General features: G+C 44.9%; 1 protein-coding gene and 1 non-coding gene across 2 annotated transcripts in view; one reads left to right on the top strand and one right to left on the bottom strand.

The window, feature by feature from the left end:
* Positions 1 to 21,157, bottom strand: part of LOC140189355 (uncharacterized) — a 944,498-nt gene that overhangs the window by 741,251 nt on the left and 182,090 nt on the right. The gene's annotated exons all lie outside the window — the stretch shown is intronic.
* trnan-guu (transfer RNA asparagine (anticodon GUU)) lies at positions 19,190 to 19,263 on the top strand. Its single transcript has one exon. It is a non-coding gene; the product is annotated as a tRNA-Asn (tRNA).

Raw genomic sequence — 21,157 nt, forward strand, 5'->3', positions numbered from 1 at the left:
ATTTCCCAGACTTGTCTTGAGTGTTCTTTTATCTTCAGTTTGGTTTGGTCACTTGCAAATCTACCATACTCTTGGACCTTCCAAAGAGAGGTGTACTGATTATTCCGAATTCATTGAAAATAGGTGATTCCCCCAGTTTTCAATATCAACAAATTGGGTGAGTAAGTTAAATCAGTATATTGCACCTACAGAAAGGACAAGGACAGCACGTCCAGGCAACTCTGAATGTCAATGTGTATTGAGTGATTAACTGAAAAACAAATATAATAAATATGTTGCAGGGAAAGAACAGTGAATACTGGAGAGGTCTTTCAATACTATCAAGAGTGTACAGAAAGACGAAATCAAAAGGGCAACACAAGTCAAATATTGTCAGTGGCAACTAAGATAAAGGACGTTGTTAATAATGACAATATAAGTATATTGATAAGAGTTTATCTCGAATAAAATTCTCAGCCTTCCAGCGGGTACGGGTATCCACTAAAACTGATGTTTTGATAACAAGCTCTTCCATCGTCTTCAGGCATCATGCCTGGGCATGCCTAATCCGATAGAGTTTATACGTTGGTGGTCAGCCATTCCTGATTCTTTAGTCCTCGTCCTATCAGGTTTTCACTCTCCCACCTTAAAATCGACTTCCAGTTCTTACTTAAAGCGCGACCTTCGGCTTTGTTATTTTTTCTTCTTCTAGTGTCCTTTCAATGGCATCCTTTACCAGTCGGTTTCAAAAAAAACATTGGCGCAGAACAGTCGTTTTGTGCCGTCGAACTCAGTCCTATGGCCATTACGATTGCAGTGTTCCACTACCGCTGATTTCTCTGGGTAACTCAAGCCGATACACCTCCTGTGCTCCTTGATGTGGGTTTCCACCATGCGACCCACCTGGTCAATATATGTTGTTCCACATTCATCCCGAATCCTGTAAACGCCAGCTGACATGAGTCAGTCATATTTGACCATCATAAGCTGTGACTTGTGCTTCCTTATCAATTTGTGGGTGGTACTAATCGGAATTTTCTTCAGCATCCTGGAGATCCTTCCAGAATCCATGTAAATATAGTGGAGAACACGTCGTTACTGGCTGTCTTCTCTATATTTCCACAGTGTCTGGAAGGGTCGTCTCCATCAAATCTCTTCTTGTTCTCCTGTCCTCTAGGGAATAAAGCTCAAACACATTCAACTTTTCCCTGTAACTGACGTCCTGAATTCCTGGCATCATGCTTGTAAATTTTGTCTGCACGTTTTCATTCTTACTGATAACTTTCCTGCAGATATGTGACCTGTACAGGACACAATACCTTAAATTAGGCATCATGAATGTCTTACACAACTTCAACACAACACCCCAACTTCCTTACTTTGATTTATGAAGGCTCGTGGATCAAAAGCTCTCTATAAAACACTCTATACATTTGTGAAGGAATTATGGACCTGTATTCCCAGACGCCTCCGTTCTACAATTCTTCGCAGTGCCCCAAGGCTCACTCAACAAGTTATCTGCATGTGTGTCCTCCCAAACACTTCATACCTGTCAGCATTAAATTCAATCTGGCATGTTTATATCTTTACCCAATGACACTGTAAACTTTGATAACCTTTCTTGCTGTCCACTCTGCCCCCAGTCTTGGTGTCGTCCGCAAACTTGTTGATCATATTTAGCACATTATAATCCAGATCACTGATATTTCTTACAAACGACAACAACACCAGCACAGTTCCTGCATCCTCCCATTCGTCACAAGCCTCCAGTCAGAGAGGTAGCATCTACTACCATTCTCTGGCTTAGTCAACAAAATCAAACTGTAATGCATTTCACTAACACACCGCGAATGCCATACGACTGAACGTTCTTGAACAACAACCCATGCAGGCCCTTGTCAAAGCTCTTGCTAACGTCCATGTAGACAACATCCACTGCCTTTCCTTTGTCAAATTTCCTGGTATATTTCTTGGAAATGTCTTTAATAAGTTAGCTTCCACTCTTTCCTTGCACAGAGAATATCACAAATTCACTACTCCCTTTTAAATCCAGTTTCCTATCAACTCCATCCTAAATCTATTCCTCATAATATTGAAGTTATGACCCCGAGTTTTAGTTTAGAGGAAAGCACTTTACTGTCTTTATCTCACCTTTCACTTTCACAATTCTTATCTTTTTCTACGGTTCCCTCTCATTCTTCTGAATTTCAGCATGCATAATCGCAGTCAATTCAACCTCTGCTCATTGACAAACTCACCATCAATATGGTCATCCTGCTCTGCAACACCAAGGAAACCAATAGTTTTCCTCAAGAGAGGAAACCGGAACAGCATGCAATACACAAAGTTCAAAGTAAATTTGTTATCTAAGTACAATAAGTATATGTCACCATTACCACTTTGAGATTCATTTTCTTGCAATTATACACAGTAGAAAACGAAATAACACAAAATCAAATAAAAACATACAACGACTGAGAAACAATCAAGGAGCAAAGGACGACAATCTCTGCAAATACAAATAAACAAACAAATTAATAATACTGAGGGTACGAGTTGGAGAACCAATGATAGTGAGCACATGATCTCATCAGAACCCAAAATAATCAACTGAAGGATCCTCTGTGAGAGGAAAGAAACCGACGTCGATTCAGGAGAGCCCCGTACTAGGATAATGTTAATGCCGAATTTTTGATATTAACTGATTTCTTGCTGAAAATGTTAACTATATAGGAAAAAAACAGTGAGTCTAGTTGTTGGCATAGGAGTTAATGGGAGAAAATAAAGGCGGGATGGAGAAGGTGAGGAGCTGAGACTGGCTCTGAGTCTGGCTGGTTAAGAAGTAAGTTATAGCACTGAGTAACTCGATTGCTGTCCACTATCCACAAAATTATGCTGTTCAGAGTTTAAAGTACATAATCACACATAATATGATACATAATCTGGAAACTTGTCTCCATAGAGGCAGCTAGAAAATGGATAATCCCAATGGAATGCATTAAAGAAAGACCATTGAATATCTAGATTTATAGAAAATAAAAATAAAATTAAAACAAATCGTGCAAACAACAAAAACGATCAGACACCTGAAGTTCACGAGAGTGAGAGAGTGGGTCGAGGGCTGTGAAGCCAGTCATCACTGCAGCCGAGTAGCCAGAGCCTTGGTTAAGTGGAGATACGAGTAAACCTCGCTGAGCAGCCAGCTGAACCGGCCCGTCCCTTGCCTTCGGCCCCGACTCCCTGACCTGGCATTTAAATCGATCAAACCTCAGGTGTTTTCTCGCTCACAGGCCTGAGCCCGGGCCCAGCCAACTCTACTCTGCATTGTGTCGGCTTTCCTCGCCTCAGTTCTGTCACATCGAATCAGCTCTCAGTCTGCTCCAGCTGTGGCCAAACATTGTCTCATTCCCCACTCTCCGGCCCGGGCACGTCACGTACAACCGCCCTGAATCTTTAATTCTTCAGTTCACACCGCAAAAATGCCAGGTTGTACAGGCGGTTGGAAAGCTCAGCTCCGATAGGAAAACAATAGGCTATTGATTGCAGTGATCGTTTACTTGAAAATGTATGATTCATAAAGTAGTTAGTGGTTTTGTTTGATACCGATAAGTGATCGCTGTGCTTCATCTGCGCCATCTTAAACCGGAGTGTCCTCTCCCTGGTGCCAGGGTCCGGGACGTCTCAGAGCAGCTATAGAACAGCGGGCCAGTGTTGATTCAGCCATAAGTGGTGGTTTGTGTCGGAACCAATGGACAGGCAGAAAAGGGGTGATGTCCCACACGGTGAATGTAGAGAGTTAGGGAAGAAGGTGAAGAGCAGGACCTGAAGGTGAAGAGCAGGACCTGAAGGGTTGTAACCTCCGGGTTACTCCCGGTACCGTGTGGCAGTGGGGGTAGGAACAGAAAGTTAGAGCAGATGAATGTGTGACCGAGGAGCTGGTACAGGGAAGGTTTCAGGACTCTGGATCATAGATTCATGGATTCATAGAAAAGTACAGCACAGAAACAGGCCATTCACCTATACTGGGACCATATCCCTCAATACCCCTATCACGCTAGCTTCTATTCGAACTTCTCTTAAATGTTGAAATCAAACTTGCATGCACCACTTGAGCTGAGAGCTTGTTCAGATATTCTCATAACCATCTGCGTGAAGACTAATTGAAGAAGAGATAGTAAGGGATTTGAAAGTGGGTGGGGGAGGGGGAGATCCAAAATGATAGGAGAAGATGGGAGAGGGAGGGTGAAGCTAAGAGCTGGAAAGTTGATTGGCAAAAGGGATACCGATTTGGAGAAGGGGGAGGATCATGGGAAAGGAGGCCTCGGAAGAAAGAAAGGGGGAGGGGAGTCCAGAGGAAGATGCAGCACAGGCAAGGAGTGATTGTGAGAGGGACAGAGAGAGAAGGAAAAAAGGAGCAGAATAAAGAGAAATAAGGGATGGGATAAGAAGGGGTGGAGTGGCATGAAGACATGAGGTTGTTTTGGCAATGACGGTGAAGTATATTCCAAAGAGGTTCTACAGGTATATTAAGAGCAAAAGGATAATAGAAACATAGAAACATAGAAAATAGGTGCAGGAGTAGGCCATTCGGCCCTTCGAGCCTGCACCGCCATTTATTATGATCATGGCTGATCATCCAACTCAGAACCCTGTACCAACCTTCCCTCCATACCCCCTGATCCCCATAGCCACAAGGGCCATATCTAACTCCCTCTTAAATATAGCCAATGAACTGGCCTCAACTGTTTCCTGTGGCAGAGAATTCCACAGATTCACCACTCTCTGTGTGAAGAAGTTTTTCCTAATCTCGGTCCTAAAACGCTTCCCCTTTATCCTCAAACTGTGACCCCTCATTCTGGACTTCCCCAACATCAGGAACAATCTTCCTGCATCTAGCCTGTCCAATCCCTTTAGGATTTTATACGTTTCAATCAGATCCCCCCTCAATCTTCTAAATTCCAACGAGTACAAACCCAGTTCATCCAGTCTTTCTTCATATGAAAGTCCTGCCATCCCAGCAATCAATCTGGTGAACCTTCTTTGTACTCCCTCTATGGCAAGGATGTCTTTCCTCAGATTAGGGGACCAAAACTGCACACAATACTCCAGGTGTGGTCTCACCAAGGCCTTGTACAACTGCAGTAGTACCTCCCTGCTCCTGTACTAGAATCCTCTCGCTATAAATGCCAACATACCATTCGCCTTTTTCACCGCCTGCTGTACCTGCATGCCCACTTTCAATGACTGGTGTATAATGACACCCAGGTCCCATTGCACCTCCCCTTTTCCTAATCAGCCACCATTCAGATAATAATCTGTTTTCCTATTTTTGCCACCAAAGTGGATAACTTCACATTTATCCACATTAAATTGCATCTGCCATGAATTTGACCACTCACCCAACCTATCCAAGTCACCCTGCATCCTCTTAGCATCCTCCTCACAGCTGACACTGCCGCTCAGCTTCGTGTCATCCGCAAACTTGGAGATGCTGCATTTAATTCCCTCATCCAAGTCATTAATGTATATTGTAAACAACTGGGGTCCCAGCACTGAGCCTTGCAGTACCCCACTAGTCACTGCCTGCCATTCTGAAAAGATCCCGTTTATTCCCACTCTTTACTTCCTGTCTGCTAACCAATTCTCTATCCACATCAATACCTTACCCCCAATACCATGTGCTTTAAGTTTGCACACTAATCTCCTGTGTGGGACCTTGTCAAAAGCCTTTTGAAAATCCAAATATACCACATCCACTGGTTCTCCCCATCCACTCTACTAGTTACATCCCCAAAAAATTCTATGAGATTCGTCAGACATGATTTTCCTTTCACAAATCCATGCTGACTTTGTCCGATGATTTCACCGCTTTCCAAATGTGCTGTTATCACAACTTTGATAACTGACTCCAGCAGTTTCCCCACCACCGACGTTAGGCTAACTGGTCTATAATTCCCTGGTTTCTCTCTCCCTCCTTTTTTAAAAAGTGGGGTTACATTAGCCACCCTCCAATTCTCAGGAACTAGTCCAGAATCTAACGAGTTTTGAAAAATTATCACTAATGCATCCACTATTTCTTGGGCTACTTCCTTAAGCACTCTGGGATGCAGACCATCTGGCCCTGGGGATTTATCTGCCTTTAATCCCTTCAATTTACCTAACACCACTTCCCTACTAACATGTATTTCGCTCAGTTCCTCCGTCTCACTGGGCACTCTGTCCCCTACTATTTCTGGAAGATTATTTATGTCCTCCTTAGTGAAGACAGAACCAAAGTAATTATTCAATTGGTCTGCCATGTCCTTGCTCCCCATAATCAATTCACCTGTTTCTGTCTGTAGGGGACCTACATTTGTCTTTACCAGTCTTTTCCTTTTTACATATCTATAAAAGCTTTTACAGACAGTTTTTATGTTCTCTGCCAGTTTTCTCTCATAATCGTTTTTCCCCTTCCTAATTAAGCCCTTTGCCCTCCTCTGCTGAACTCTGAATTTCTCCCAGTCCTCAGGTGAGCCACTTTTTCTGGCTAACTTGTATGCTTCTTCTTTGGAATTGATACTATCTCTAATTTCTCTTGTCAGCCACGGGTGCACTACCTTCCTTGATTTATTATTTTGCCAAACTGGGATGAAATTGGTCCTGTTGAAGATCAGAGTGGTCGGCTATGTATGGAACCAAGAGAAATGGGGGAAATCATAAATGCATTTTTTGCATCTGCATTTACTAAGGAAACTGGCATGGAGTCAATAGAAATAAGGCAAACAAGTAGTGAGATCATGGAACCTATACAAATCGAAGAGGAGTAGGTGTTTGCTATCTTGAGGCAAATCAGAGTAGATAAATCCCTAGGACCTGACAGGGTATTCCCTCGCACCTTGAAGGAGACTAGTATTGAAATTGCAGGGGCCCTGGCAGATATAATTTGAATGTCAATATCCACGGGTGAAGTGCTGGAGGATTGGAGTATAGCTCATGTAGTTCCCTTGTTTGAAAAGGGATCAAATAGTAATCCGGGAAATTATAGGCTGGTAAATTTGACCTCGGTAGTAGGTAAATTATTGGAAGGAGTTCTAAGAGATAGGACCTACAAGTATTTTGATAGACAGGGACTTATTAGGAGAGTCAACATGGCTTTGTGAGTGGTAGGTCATGTTTAACAAATCTATTCGAGTTTTTTGAGGAGGTTACCAGGAAAGTGGATGTACGGAAGGCAGTGGATGTTGTCTATATGGACGTCAGAAGGGCCTTTGACAAGGTCCCGCATTGGAGGTTAGTTAGGAAGATTCAGTCACTAGGTAGACATTGTGGAGTAGTAAATTGGATTAGACATTGGCTCAATGGAACAAGCCAGAGAGTGGTAGTGGATGATTGTTTCTCTGAGTAGAGGCCGGTGACTAGTGGTTAGCCACAGGGATCAGTGCTGGGTCCATTGTTATTTGTCATCTATATCAATGATCTGGATGATATGTGGTAAATTGGATCAGCAAATTTGCTGATGATACAAAGGTTGGAGTAGTGGGCAGTGAGGAAGGTTTTCAAAGTTTGCAGAGGGATTTGGACCAACTGGTAAAATGGGCTGAAAAATGGCAGATGGAGTTTAATACTGACAAGTGTGAGGTATTACACTTTGGAAAGACAAACCAAGGTAAACATACAAGGTCATTGGTAGGGTACTGAGGAGTGCAGTGGAACAGAGGGATCTGGGAATACAGGTACAAAATTCCCTAAAAGTGGTGTCGCAGGTAGATAGGGTCGTAAAGAGAGCTTTTGGTACATTGGCCTTTATTAATCGAAGTATTGAGTATAAGAGCTGGAATGTTATGATGAGGTTGTATAAGGCATTGGTGAGGCCGAATCTGGAGTATTGTGTGCAGTTTTGGTCACCTAATCACAGGAAGGATATTAATAAGGTTGAAAGAGTGCAGAGAAGGTTTACAAGAATGTTGCCGGGACTTGAGAAACTCAGTTACAGAGAAAAGTTGAATAGGTTAGGACTTTATTCCCTGGAGCGTAGAAGAATGAGGAGAGATTTGATAGAGGTATATAAAATTATGATGGGTATAGATAGAGTGAATGCAAGCAGGCTCTTTCCACTGAGGTAAGGGGAGAAAATAAAACCGAGGACATGGGTTAAGGGTGAAGGGGGAAAAGTTTAAAGGGAACATTAGTGGGGGCTTCTTCACACAGAGAGTGGTGGGAGTGTTGAATGTGCTGCCAGATAATATGGTAAATGTGGGCTCACTTTTAACATTAAGGAACAAATTGGACAGGTACATGGGTGAGAGGTGTATGGAGGGATATGGTCCAGGTGCAGGTCAGTGGGACTAAGCAGAAAAATGGTTCGACATAACCAAGAAGGACCAAAAGGCCTGTTGCTGTGCTGTAATGTTCTCTGGTGTCTATGGTTTCTAACGGAAGTTAGAGAAGTCAATGTTCATGCCATCAGGCTGGAGGCTACCCGGACGGAATATAAGGAGCTGTTCCCCCTTCCTGAGTGTGGCTTCACATTGCCAGTGGAGGAGGCCGTGGATAAACATATCAGAATGGGAATGGAAATGGGATGTGGAATTAAAATGTGTGGCCACTGGGAGATCCTGCTTTCTCTGGCGGGCAGAGCGCAGGTGTTCAGCAAAACGGTCTCGCAGTCTGCGTTGGGTCTCACCAATATATAGAAGGCCACACTGGGAGCACCGGACGCAGTATATCTCCCCAGCCGACTCACAGGTGAAGTGTCGCCCCATCTGGAAGTACTGTCTGGGGCCCTGAATGGTGGTAAGGGAGGGCATGTGTAGCACTTGTTCCTCTTACAAGGATAAGTACTGGGAGGGAGATCGATGAGAAGGGATGGACGGGGGGGGGGCAGCGAATGGACAAGGGAGGCGCATAAGAAGCGATCCCTGCGGAAAGCAGAAAGGCGGGTGGGGGGGAGATGTGCTTGGTGGTGGGATCCCGTTGGAGGTGGCGGAAGTTACGGAGAATAATATGTTGGACCTGGAGGCTGGTGGGGTGGTAGGTGAGGACAAGGGGAACCCTATCCCTAGTGGGGTGGCGGGAGGATGGGGTGAGAGCAGATGTGTGTGAAATGCGAGAGATGCGTTTGAGAGCAGAGTTGATGGTAGAGGCAGGGAGCCCCTTCCTTTAAGAAAAGGAAGACTTTTCCTTCGTCCTGGAGTGAAAAGCCTCATCCTCAGAGCAGATGCGGCGGAGACAGAAGAATTGCGAGAAAGGGATGGCATTTTTGCAAGAGACAGGTTGGGAAGAGGAATTGTCCGTATAGCCGTGAGAGTCAGTAGGCTTATAGTAGACCTCAGTACATAAGACAGAGACAGAAAAATCAAGAAAGGAGAGTGAGGTGTCGGAAGTGGACCAGGTAGATTTGAGGGCAGGGTGAAAGTTGGAGACAAGGTTAATGAAGTCAATGAGCTCAGCATGGAAAACGCCTGCTTGCATTTACCGGATCTCCGTGACTTCATGTGATACAAGGGTGAACTGTACAAAAGAGATGGCTTCACTGAAATGGGGTGGTGGTCGGTATCATGACGTTCATCGCTGCTTTGTTCATCACACTTTTTCTGACAAACGATTATCGTAATTGGCAAACAAGAGAAAATCTGCAGATGCTGGAAATTCGAGCAACAAACACAAAATGCTGGAGAAACTCCGCAGGCCAGGCAGCATCTAAGGGAAAAAAAAGTTCTTCTTCCATAAATGCGGTCTAGCCTGCTGAGTTCATCCATCAATTCGTGTGGGTTGATTATCACAAGTAATAGTTTATAGCTTCCCTTTGGAATTGAAGACAATTCGACGTGGCAGAAACGTGGCAAGGTGACGGATCGTTCGCTAACAGTGAGGAGATCACAAGCTTCGATCGATGTCAGCGCCGTGCCGAAGGCCAAATGGAGGTGACGAGGTTCGGGAAAGTTTGATTCTGTTTTTCACTGTGGTAACAATGTTAGAGCTGTGAACGGAGCATTGGGCTGAACTGCCCGGAGAAATCACACTTGCCAATGGAACTGCTTTAAACGATGGCATTAAATTTCTTATAATGGACTGTATGAATTCTCAGCTCTGAAGCTGCTTCATGAGGATGAGGGTGAAGTCTGTTATTGCAACTACGGGGTGATGGGATCAGATTTAGGTAACAATACCTGCGTCACCAGTGATATCACAACTTCTGTTAATGGCACTTACAGAATCGGCTGGCAAGCCGACTGTATTTGTTGTCCCAGGGTATCCCCTTTCTATTTAAATGGTGTCCCTGGTCTGAACAAACGCTGTCAGGGGGTTATTACAATTTGGCGAAGGTAGTACCAAATACATACCATCTAGCAGCGTTGAAGGCTGAAGGAGACTGAGCAGCGTTACTGGATTGTAGTGTTCCTGTTCTGGGGACCCACCAGACTGTCTCGTGAGAGGATCGGTATGGCCCCAGAGTTGCGGTAATTGGCTAACGACACAGCCACAGTGCGGCTATAAGTCTGAACATCAATGACATTATCACAAAATGGCAGCAAGCTGCAAAGTTGCCTCTCAAAACTGAGCAGCATTAAACGTTCTGTTGTCTGACAGTGAAGATAGCTGTGCCATCATTGGCCTGGAATAATGGACAAACACCCTTGATATATCTGAGAACATCACCAACTTCAGCCGTGTGGATCCCGTTAGACGCTGTTAAGGGTAAGAAGTTTGGTCCGGAGTTACATACGACTCTATTATCACCTATGGGACCTATAATTGGCTTCAATCCCTGCTAGGAAGTTTGTGGAACTCCATTTGCTGATAGTAAACCTTGTTTTAATTTCTTGCATGAGAGCCCTCCGCGGAGTGATGGCCCAAAGAACGGCTGCCTACATTGTTGTTCAGCAACCCTCCTCTTCAGGATAGTCGATGACAGGATCACTGAGGAGACCTGGATTCTCTGGACAAAACAACTGCACCCACAATCCATGTTGTCCTTTACAGAACGAAAGGGAAGTGGGAGGCGCTGCAGCAAGTCAAGTTAACGTAGCGCCTTGGCAGGAAAGTTCACAGATAACGTGCAGTCAACCTAGACAAGAAAGGTCTTTGTAAAGTCTGATTTCCCTTTGCACAGCAGGGGACTGGAGTCATTTTGCGTAGCAAAGCAAGATGAGGATGCAAATGACAGTCAATGTTGGTTAGTTACTTTGCTAAAGTGGTGGGCAATGCGGAGCTGACACCTAAACCCAGGGTTTAGTGTGCTCGGAGTGATGGACTCAGCCGCTGAGTGTAACAACGAACGCTGCGAAATACAGATTCTCCCAGGGAGATTCGAAGAAGCAGTCTGAACACAAAGTGTCCTTCTTCTTGGAAAACTCTACCATTCCGTGCTCACAGCAGCAAGAGATTCCACCTTCCCAATGAGCGCTGAACTGATCACTTCAATGCCAAATTATTTGTTCACCTTTCTTTATCTTTTGAGCAGTAAGATCAGTATCTCTCCGTCGAGGAATTGAACCCCTTTCTCCCCCGTGACAGGCGGGGATACTAACTACTATACTAACGGGGAATTACTGTTGGTATAACATTTGAAGCACATATAAGAGCTCAAGACGGTGAATAGAGTTCCCTTGTTGTTTTTTGAGTGCAATATTGGGGTCAGTGTCATTCCCACAGAGGTGTCTCAGTTTCCTCCAGCGATTCAGTCACCGTTGTGTTCAAGGATTAGCGAAAGGAAGTACTCTCGTTCGAACTCAACTCCGTCTTGTTGAAAAGTAATGCGACAGGGCGGAAACGATGTGTAGCTCTTCGAATTTTGAAGGGATCATTCTCACTTCAGTCCGATTCCGTGCCGATTACTGGGAGTTTTGTATCTCCGGTCTGTAGAAAGATGCCGCCGTCACTTGGACATAACAGGAACTGCAGCACAGTCAGGAATCAGAGTGACCAGACTCAGAAAGCAGCTCGAGCCACAGTCAAACACCCCTGGAGACGATTCAGGACCCAAGCCTCCTGCAGAATGATGGCACAATGGTGATATAATGGTGAACATCGCGGTCTCACAGAAAATTGACGCAGGTGTGATTTCCAACGATCGCATTTAGCAGAGTTTTCATCTTTCATCGAAACTATCAGAAATAAACTCTTCATAGAACCCGATCTGCGCAGACTTCTTTCGGCCGACTGGTCAAACCTGCTAAATAGCGTACGAGTTCCCGAAATTGTTTATATCCATGATTGAGTATAAAATTATTATTCACCCTGGGCTGGCCAGTCGATCAAGGATGGATTTCCTATCTTTCACATTTTCTCGATGAACCGACCAGTGCAGCTTCCTGCTGTCACTGTAACCCAGACTCCCACAACAAACTAAAACGCATCAAAACCTGTCAGATGATCTGTTTACCCTGAGTGTGTCATTCTACACACCACTCAATCTGCCTATCCCTGTGGGATCCCTCTCCACACCCTCTCTCTAGTACACGATTAAATTAAACCCTCCTTTATTGTGATTAACAAATGTAAGATAGAATCGCAGACTCATGCCACCCTGAAACAGGCCTTTCGACCCACCACGTCCATGCTGACAATCAAGAACCGATCTCACCAGAGTAAAAATAAATCAACTCACTTACGAACTGATTTATTGCCTTCAGTGCCTTGCTGGTTGAGGTGCTTGCCCAGACAATTCTCTAATGTTCTGCGTGTATCTGCCTCCGGCAAGGGTTCCAGTTTCCAAACACCGTCTTCATGAAATTCCTAATCTGATGCTGTCTAGGTTTACACACGTCAGGACATTATACCAGCATTCAGATAGGCCCTGGCTAATTTGATATGACCTTCAAAGATCTCCGTCACCTCCAGCACTCCATGGATACAACCGCACTCTATCCAGTCTCCGCTTACACGGGAACTCTCCATCTCAGCCAAAATCCTTATGAATATCCCCTGCATTCAACGCTTCAGTCCGTTTACAGAGTGCGCAGAAGTTTCGTTTCTCGAATCTGTGGTAAATTAGACAAGTCATAAATGGTAAACACAAAATAATCCGCAGATGCTGGGGTTAAAGCAACACTCACAACACGCTGGAGGAACTCTGCAGTTCGGGCAGCATCCGTGGAAACGATGAGTCGACGATTCGGGCCGGAAACCTTCGCCAGGACTGTAGGGGGAAGGGGCAGAGGCCCCATAAAGAAGGTGGAGGGAGGGTGGGAAGGAGAAGGCTGGTAGGTTCCAGATGAAAAACCAGTAAGGGGAAAGATAAAGGTGTTGGGGAAGGGAGGCAGGGAGGTGATAGGCAGGAAAGCTGAAGAAAGAATAGGGGAAAACAGAATGGGTAGTAGAAGGAGGTGGGACCATGAGGGAGATGGTAGGCAACTGGGGGAGGGGGCAGCTTGACATAGGGATAGGGGACGGGAGTAGGAGGGAATTACCGGAAGTTGGAGAATTCTCTGTTCATACCAAGGAGCTGGAGACTACCTAGACTGTATATGAGGTGTTGCTCCTCCAACCTGAGTTTAGCCTCATCATGGCAGTAGAGGAGACCATGTATGGACATATCTGAATGGGAGTGGGAAGCAGAGTTGAAGTGGGTGGCTACTGGGAGATCCTGTCTGTTTTGGCGGACGGAGCGGAGGTGCTCGACGAAGCGGTCCCCAATTTGCGTCTGGTTTCACCGATGTAGAGGAGGCTGCACCGGGAGCGCCGGATGCAATAGATGACCCCAACAGACTCACAAGTGAAGTGTTGCCTCACTTGGAAGTGCTGTTTGGGGCCCTGAATGGTGACAAGAGAGGAGGTGTAGGGACAGGTGTAGCACTTGCACTTACAGGGATAAGTGCCAGGTGGGAGATCCGTGGGGAGGGACGTGTGGACCAGGGAGTCGCGGAGGGACCGATGGTTTCGACCGAATGGCCATGGGCCCAACACACTTCCGCTGAGCCACTCTGCTATTGGCTGAACGTGGTGTTGCGCTGCTCCGTTATGGAAGCTTCTAATCTTTTCTTTTATTTTTACTTATCGGTGTTCTGCTGACATCACATCGTTTCCCTTAATAACTGGTCTTCGTCGATTTATTTCGCGCCTATCTCTCTGCCCGTGTCTCTGTTTTCTTTTCCGTGTTTCCTACCCCCGGCCCCATCCTGTCCTTATCTCTGTGCTCCAACCCATTCGGAGGTCTCGTTCCAGGCATGTCAGCAATGAATGTATTTTGCATTATCTAATCAACACGATTTCAGTAGCCCTGCTGTCACACATTCTGTTTATCTTCCATTGTGTCTATACTGCGTTCTCCCTCTTTGTCTGTGGGCTGTTCTTCGGGACAAACATCAATGGGTCGAACAATAGAGAGCCGAAATTAGCCAAAGGACACTATTTCCTCCTGTCGGTATTTTGCAGCTTACGATAGTTTCACTCACACCAAGGTGACTTAATTTAATGAATCCCGAGGTCTCGTTAACTTCTCAGCCCGTTGATGTAATTGAATAAATAACACAATGAAATAGATCGCGGTGGATCCCGCTGTTGTGCTTTTCTGGCTCGTTGGTGTAAAAACCGGGGACCGAGTCTTTTGGCCTACTCCGGATGCTCCGGGAGCGGATCTGTTATCCAGTCTGGTTCGGAATGCTGTTAGCTTGCTTCTCTTGTTTGCACGATGTGTGTTTCTTTCTCTCTCCTTCTCTGTGCATTGGCTTTTGGTCTGTTTAAAATTGGATTATTCGAGTTTCTTGCCTTGTGGCTGCTTATGAACAGACAAATCTCAAGGTGTATAATTTATACTTTCTTTGATCATAAATGTGCGTTGAATTTGAATCCTCTCTCGTTAATAGATTTCGCCTCTATTGCCTCTGAGAAAGGGAGATCCAAACAACCCCGTTCTCCTGCCTGCAGGTAGGGGCCCGTACTTCAGGAAGGATACCTTTAGTGAACGAGAGAATGCGGCAAGTGGTCACTAGACTTGTCCGCTGAGGAGACCTTAAACACTGTGGGCTGATACTGTCTGGAATAATCTCATTTCTTCACACACTCACGGAGCCCCATGGTTAGGAGTTCTGAAGATGTCCGACTCAATAGGAAAGCAGTTCAGTCCATGTTGGTGGCAGATGATCAGTCGAATGTTAAGAGTGACCAGAGTCACTCAGCCGACAGAATTTCCAATGAACACCCTGAATTTATAAGAACCTACACGAGGAATGATGGGGATTGATTACTGATGGTTACTATGGATCAGTTTGCAGAAGCTCTGGACTGCAAATAATGCCTCTTCTCCCCACAGTACATCAGCTGCTCTGTCAATATGTTCCACATCCCCACCTCACTGTCTGGCTATACACCTTCCAGTTTCACACCGATTCTAAAACTATATAAAAAGAAAGATATCAAAATATTAGTGAGTGTGTAAAGTTCAGTGAAATGGGAGGTAACGTTAATCAACATAGTAGCTTAAAATAGAAGGAAGCATTTTATCGGAATGGTAAGGTTTTGTCGCCCTCTGACAGTCAATGTGATTCAGCTGGGCGAGGACGTCAATTCCAAAATGCTTGCTGGCAACCATACAGCATGTTCCAAAACTTCGGTTAAGCAAGCAAGGTATATAGCGAGGAGACCCGAATCCATCAGTAGAGAAATTTTTTTTCAATTATGTAGAGACACAACATCTGGAACACCACTTAGAGTACAGGCATTTAAAGGGGTGGTGTTAATCGCGGGAAACGAGTAAACTTTATTTTTTTTTAATTAAATTAATACCTGTGGTGTGCAATTTGTGTTCTGAACCAAGTTCAAGATACAAGGATTGTATATTCTGGAATATAGAGCAGTAAGAACTTGTTACAGAATAGATGTAAAATCCTGAGGGGTCTTAACAAACGGGATGTGATGAGACTGTTTCCTCCTGGATGAGAATATAGACTACAGTCACAACAGCCCGTTGATATGAAATGCTGGAACAGTGGTCCGGTGATTGCAATGCAGAGATGATCATTCAAATGAAACAACTGGAAGACCTGTGTCGCCCACTCCACTCCCTATCTTCTATGTCCGTAGATAAGGCGTTCCGTTCGGTGCTGTCTTCTGCCACAATCCTGTCCCAGAGAATAAAGCTGCTGGGCTCCACCAATCTTTCCACCTCGTCGCTAACAGTGTGAAACAGCATCCGTGTCTCACCCAATAGATTCCTCTCCCGAAAGTCCAAAGTTGCAAGATTAAACTAAATTTATTCCCGAACTATATACACGTCACCATAGGAGCGTCAACAGTAAATGGAACGTAACAACAGCGGATCAATGAAATACCAAACTCAGCAAAGACAGCAAACGAGAAAGGTGAACAAAACCATAAACTACACAAATACAAGAAAGAACAAAGAAAGTGTTAATAGTAAATAATAAATAAATATCGAAAACATGAAGTGATGAGTCTTGAAAGTGAGTCTCTGGGTTGTGGGTACAGTTCAGTGTTGGGTAAATGAAGTTATCCATTCTTCTTCAATAGCTTGATGGCTGAGGGGTAATGGACCTATTGATGGGTTACCTCCTTCCTGATGGCAGCAGCGAGAAGAGAGTATGACCTGGATGGCCGGGATCCGGCATTCCGTGTAGCTGAGCTCAGCGGCGGGGAGGGATTTACCTGTGCTGGACTGGGCTCTATCCATTACTGTTTGTGAGCTTTTCCGTACAAGGGCATTGGTGGTCCCATGCCAGGTCCTCATGCCACCAGTCAATATGCTCTCCACCGCACACCTATGGAAATCTGTCAACATTTTAGATGGCGTGTAGAGGCGCTGCCGAGCCTTTTCTGTAATGAAACGTATGTGCCGGGCCAAGGATTGATAATCTGAAATGATAACACTGAGGAATTTAAAGTTACTCCCTCATCCTTCCCTCGCTGATTCTCCTCGTCCCTCAACATCCGCACTGTGCCCTCACTCGGCTTTTCACATAGATTCCCTTCTCACTTCTTTCATTTCTTGTGCTGAGTTTGCAACTCACTCCCATAACTCCACTTCAGTGATAGTTTAACTACCTCGAAATGTTTCCAGTGCTTCTTCCGTTGGTGTCTTCACAGGAGCGCCGTCTCTCCAAAGGCATAACACGCTGCCAGGAGGTTATGACCATCGCGTATTTATTAATGTCCACATACAACTAATGTTAACATAATTCATTTGAGATATTTCCAGGCCTGTTCGTGCTCAATATCTCAACTGTGTTATCACATTTATTCCTTCAGTTTGCTAGTCACTGCGCTTTCTGTATTTAACTTAGTTTGTTTCCATGTGTGCGGGGGGGGGGGGAGAGTGTGTGAGTATGCGTGTGTATTTGTTTGTTTTCGTGCCTGTGCGTGTGTGTTACTGTTTGTTTACACGCGCGCGTGTGTGTGTGTGTGTATTTCTTTTCACTGGCGGATATAATATCAATTTAATGTCTGGAAACTCATTCCCAGACCAGAGAAACAACTCATATCAAGAGTCTGCTACTGGGAAGGAAAGGGTCAATTTCTTTCATGAAAAAGGTCTTTAAATTACATTTTCTGTGGTACGTTTTGGTATCTGTTAATAGCTTTTTGTTGAATTAATCACACGTAATTTTATTTTTACAATATAAGAACATTTCTCCGAATATCTACTTTACAAAAGATTTGGGAAGATGATTCATAGGTTTAGCAAGACACGGATCAACACACCCAAAATGCTGGAGGAACTCAGCAAGTCAGGCAGTTTTTTCCTTGGAGCGACGGAGGAAGTTATGGAAAAGAGTACAGTCGACGTTTTGGGCCGAGACCCTTCAGGAGGTCTGGAGAATTCAAATGAGGAGTAGAATTGAAAAGTGGGAGAAGAGAGGGAGAAGCCCGGTGATAGGGGATAATCAGCTGCCAGCGCGTCTTTACACCGTCCCACGTGGGGGAGTTAAAACCCAACCCTTACTGTGTCAGTTACAAAGCTACGGTGGAGAAATGGAAAAACTGCCCCTCGTTACAGGGAGGGGCGAACCATCAGCGATAGTCCCCACCGCTCCATCTGTCACTCACTGGTCCGGCCGTGATGGTCTGAACGTGATACGAACAGTTAATCCCGGAGGAGGAATTACTGCATTTGAGGGAAGTGTTTGCAATACATTAATGTCGCGAGTTCCCCTTCACAAGGTGAACTGCTGGTTCAGCACTGAAGGGACTCGGACAGTCATCCAATCATCAGGACAGGATTAGGAAGTTAATGGCACCTCGGGATTGAGTCCCCGTTGTGGGTGAAAACGTTGCTGTTTATGTTTTTAAAAAGCCTCAGAAGTGGGATGAATTGTCTGTCTGAACAATTAAACAATGTAAAACAGAGTCACTGGTGAAATATCGGGAACGAGGTGCAAGACGGTTAGAGCATAAACGGCACAGAGATGATAACTGAGTGGGCCAGAAAGTAGGGAAGAAAGAAAGAAAAGTGGAGAAAAAGAGAAAGAGGAGAAACAGGGAATGAACGAAAGAAACTGGGTATGAATACGGGGAAAAGATGGAATGGACCCAGACATATACAGACCCAGACCCAGACTCAGACAGTGCGTTGTGGGGATAGAACTGGACTCTCTGACGGTGGTGTCTGAAAAGAGGATGCTGTCTAAGTTGCATGCCATCATGGACAATGTCTCCCATCCACTACATAATGTACTGGGTGGGCATAGGAGTACATTCAGCCAGAGACTCATTCCACCGAGATGCAGCACAGAGCGTCATAGGAAGTCATTCCTGCCTGTGGCCATCAAATTTTACAGCTCCTCCCTTGGAGGGTGTGACACCCTGAGCCAATAGGCTGGTCCTGGACTTATTTCCTGGCATAATTTACATATTATTATTTAAATATTTATGGTTTTATATTGCTATATTTATACTCTATTCTTGGTTGATGCAACTGTAACGAAACCCAATTTCTCTCGGGTTCAAAAAAGTATGACTATGACTATGACTATGACTGTGACTAAGACATAAACAGACACAGAAATAAACACATACACAACACACACAAAGCATCCACAACACTCACATACAACAATTCTTTATATTCTCGGCAGCAGAGTGGCGCAGCGGAAGCGTGCTGGGCCCATAACCCAGAGGACGATGGATCGAAACCATCCTCTGCTATATTTTCTGTTGGCGGCAGCGCTTATGCATCCTCGTGTTTTAAAACACAAATGTGTCATATTATGCATCTGTAAAAGGAAACCGGATTTCAATTAAAATTCGTCAATTATTCGTACTTCATTTAATTCTCGTCTCTGTGGCGCAATCGGTGAGCGCGTTCGGCTGTTAACCGAAAGGTTGGTGGTTCGAGCCCACCCAGGGACGCTGGTGATCGTCAGCAGTTTTTTTTTAATCTCTTTCTCATACAAGAGAAAATGTGCAGCAGCAGCTACGGAATAAAGTATACGGTCGATGTTTCAGGCCGAAACCCTTCACAGGTTCATGAAGCAGCCTGGCCTGCTGAGTTCCTCCAGCATTCTGTGTGTGTTGCTTGGATTTCCAGCACCTGCACATTTTACCGTTTGTGATTCGACTTCTGCACTGTGAAGTCTCTTCCATGGAATTGAACTGAATTAACTATTAATTACGTCCTTCACATACATGAGGAGAAAAAAATCTTTACGTTACGTCTCCGTCTAACTATACAATGTACAATTTATAGTAATATGTAATAAATAGTATGTACAACAGGACAGTCAATATAACATAGAAATACGATTGTATCAGCGTGAATTAATCAGTCTGTTGGCCTGGTGGAAGAAGCTGTCCCGGAGCTGTTGGTCCCGGCTTTTATGCTGCGGTACTGACTCCCGGATGGTAGCAGCTGGAACAGTTTGAGATTGGAGTGACTCGGGTCCCCAACAAACCTGCGGGTCTATTTTACACACGCTAGTGATCCGGCAGTTTTTTTTTTCTCTCTCATACAAGAGAAAATGTGCAGCAGCATCTATGGAATAAAGTACACAGTCGCCGTTTCAGGCCGAAACCCTTAGAAACATAGAAACATACAAAACCTACAGCACAATACAGGCTCTTCGACCCACAGTGCTGTGCCGAACATGCACGTACTTTAGAAATTACCTAGGGTTACCCATAGCCCTCTATGTTTCTAAGCTCCATGTACCTATGCAGGCGTCTTTAAAAAGACCCTGTCGTATCCGCCTCCACCACTGTCGCTGGCAGCCCATTCTATGCACTCATCACTCTCTGCGTAAATAACTTACCCCTGACATCTCCTCTGTACCTGCTTCCAAGCACCTTAAAACTGTGCCCTCTCGTGCTAGCCATTTCAGCCCTCCGGGGGGGAGGGGGGGAAACACCTTTGACTCTCCACACGATCAATGCATCTCATCTTCTACACCTCCATCAGATCAGTTCTCTTCCTCCGTCGCTCCAAGGAGAAAAGGCCGAGTTCACTCAACCTATTATCATAAGGCATGCTCCCCAATCAAGGAAGCATCCTTGTAAATCTCCTCTGCACCCTTTCTATGGTTTCCAAACCCTTCCTGTAGTGAGGTGACAAGATCTGAGCACAGAACTCCAAGTGGAATCTGACCAGGGTCCTACATAGCTGCAACATTACCTCTCGGCTCTTAAGTTCAATCTCACGGTTGATGAAGGCCAATGAACCGTATGCCTGCTTAACCAGAGAGTCAACTTGCTTTGAGTGTCCAATTGACCCAGATCCCAAGATCCCCCTGATTCTCCACACTGCCAAGAGCTTTACAATTAATACTATATGCTGTCATCATATTTGACCTATCAAAATGAACCACTTCGCACTTATCTAGGTTGAACTCCATCTGCCACTTCTCAGCCCAGTTTTGCATCCTATCAATGTCCCGCTGTAACCTCTGACAGCCCTCCACATTATCCATATCACCCTGAAAATTTGTGGCATCAGCAAATTTACTAGCTCATCCCTCCACTTCCTCATACAGGTCATTTATAAAGATCACGAAGAGTAGGTGTCCCACAACAGATCCCTGAGGCACACCACTGGTCAACGGCTTCCATGCAGGATATGACCAGTCTACAACCACTCTTTGCCTTCTGTGGGCAGGCCAGTTCTGGATCCACAAAGCAATGTCCCCTAGGATCTCATGCTTCCTTACTTTCTCAATAAGCCTTGCATGGGGTACCTTATCAAATCCCATGCTGAAATCCATACACACTACATCTACTTCTCTACCTTCATCAATGTGTTTAGTCACATTCT

Source organism: Mobula birostris, chromosome 28 (genome assembly GCF_030028105.1).
Source record: "Mobula birostris isolate sMobBir1 chromosome 28, sMobBir1.hap1, whole genome shotgun sequence".
In the NCBI taxonomy this organism is placed as follows: domain Eukaryota; kingdom Metazoa; phylum Chordata; class Chondrichthyes; order Myliobatiformes; family Myliobatidae; genus Mobula; species Mobula birostris.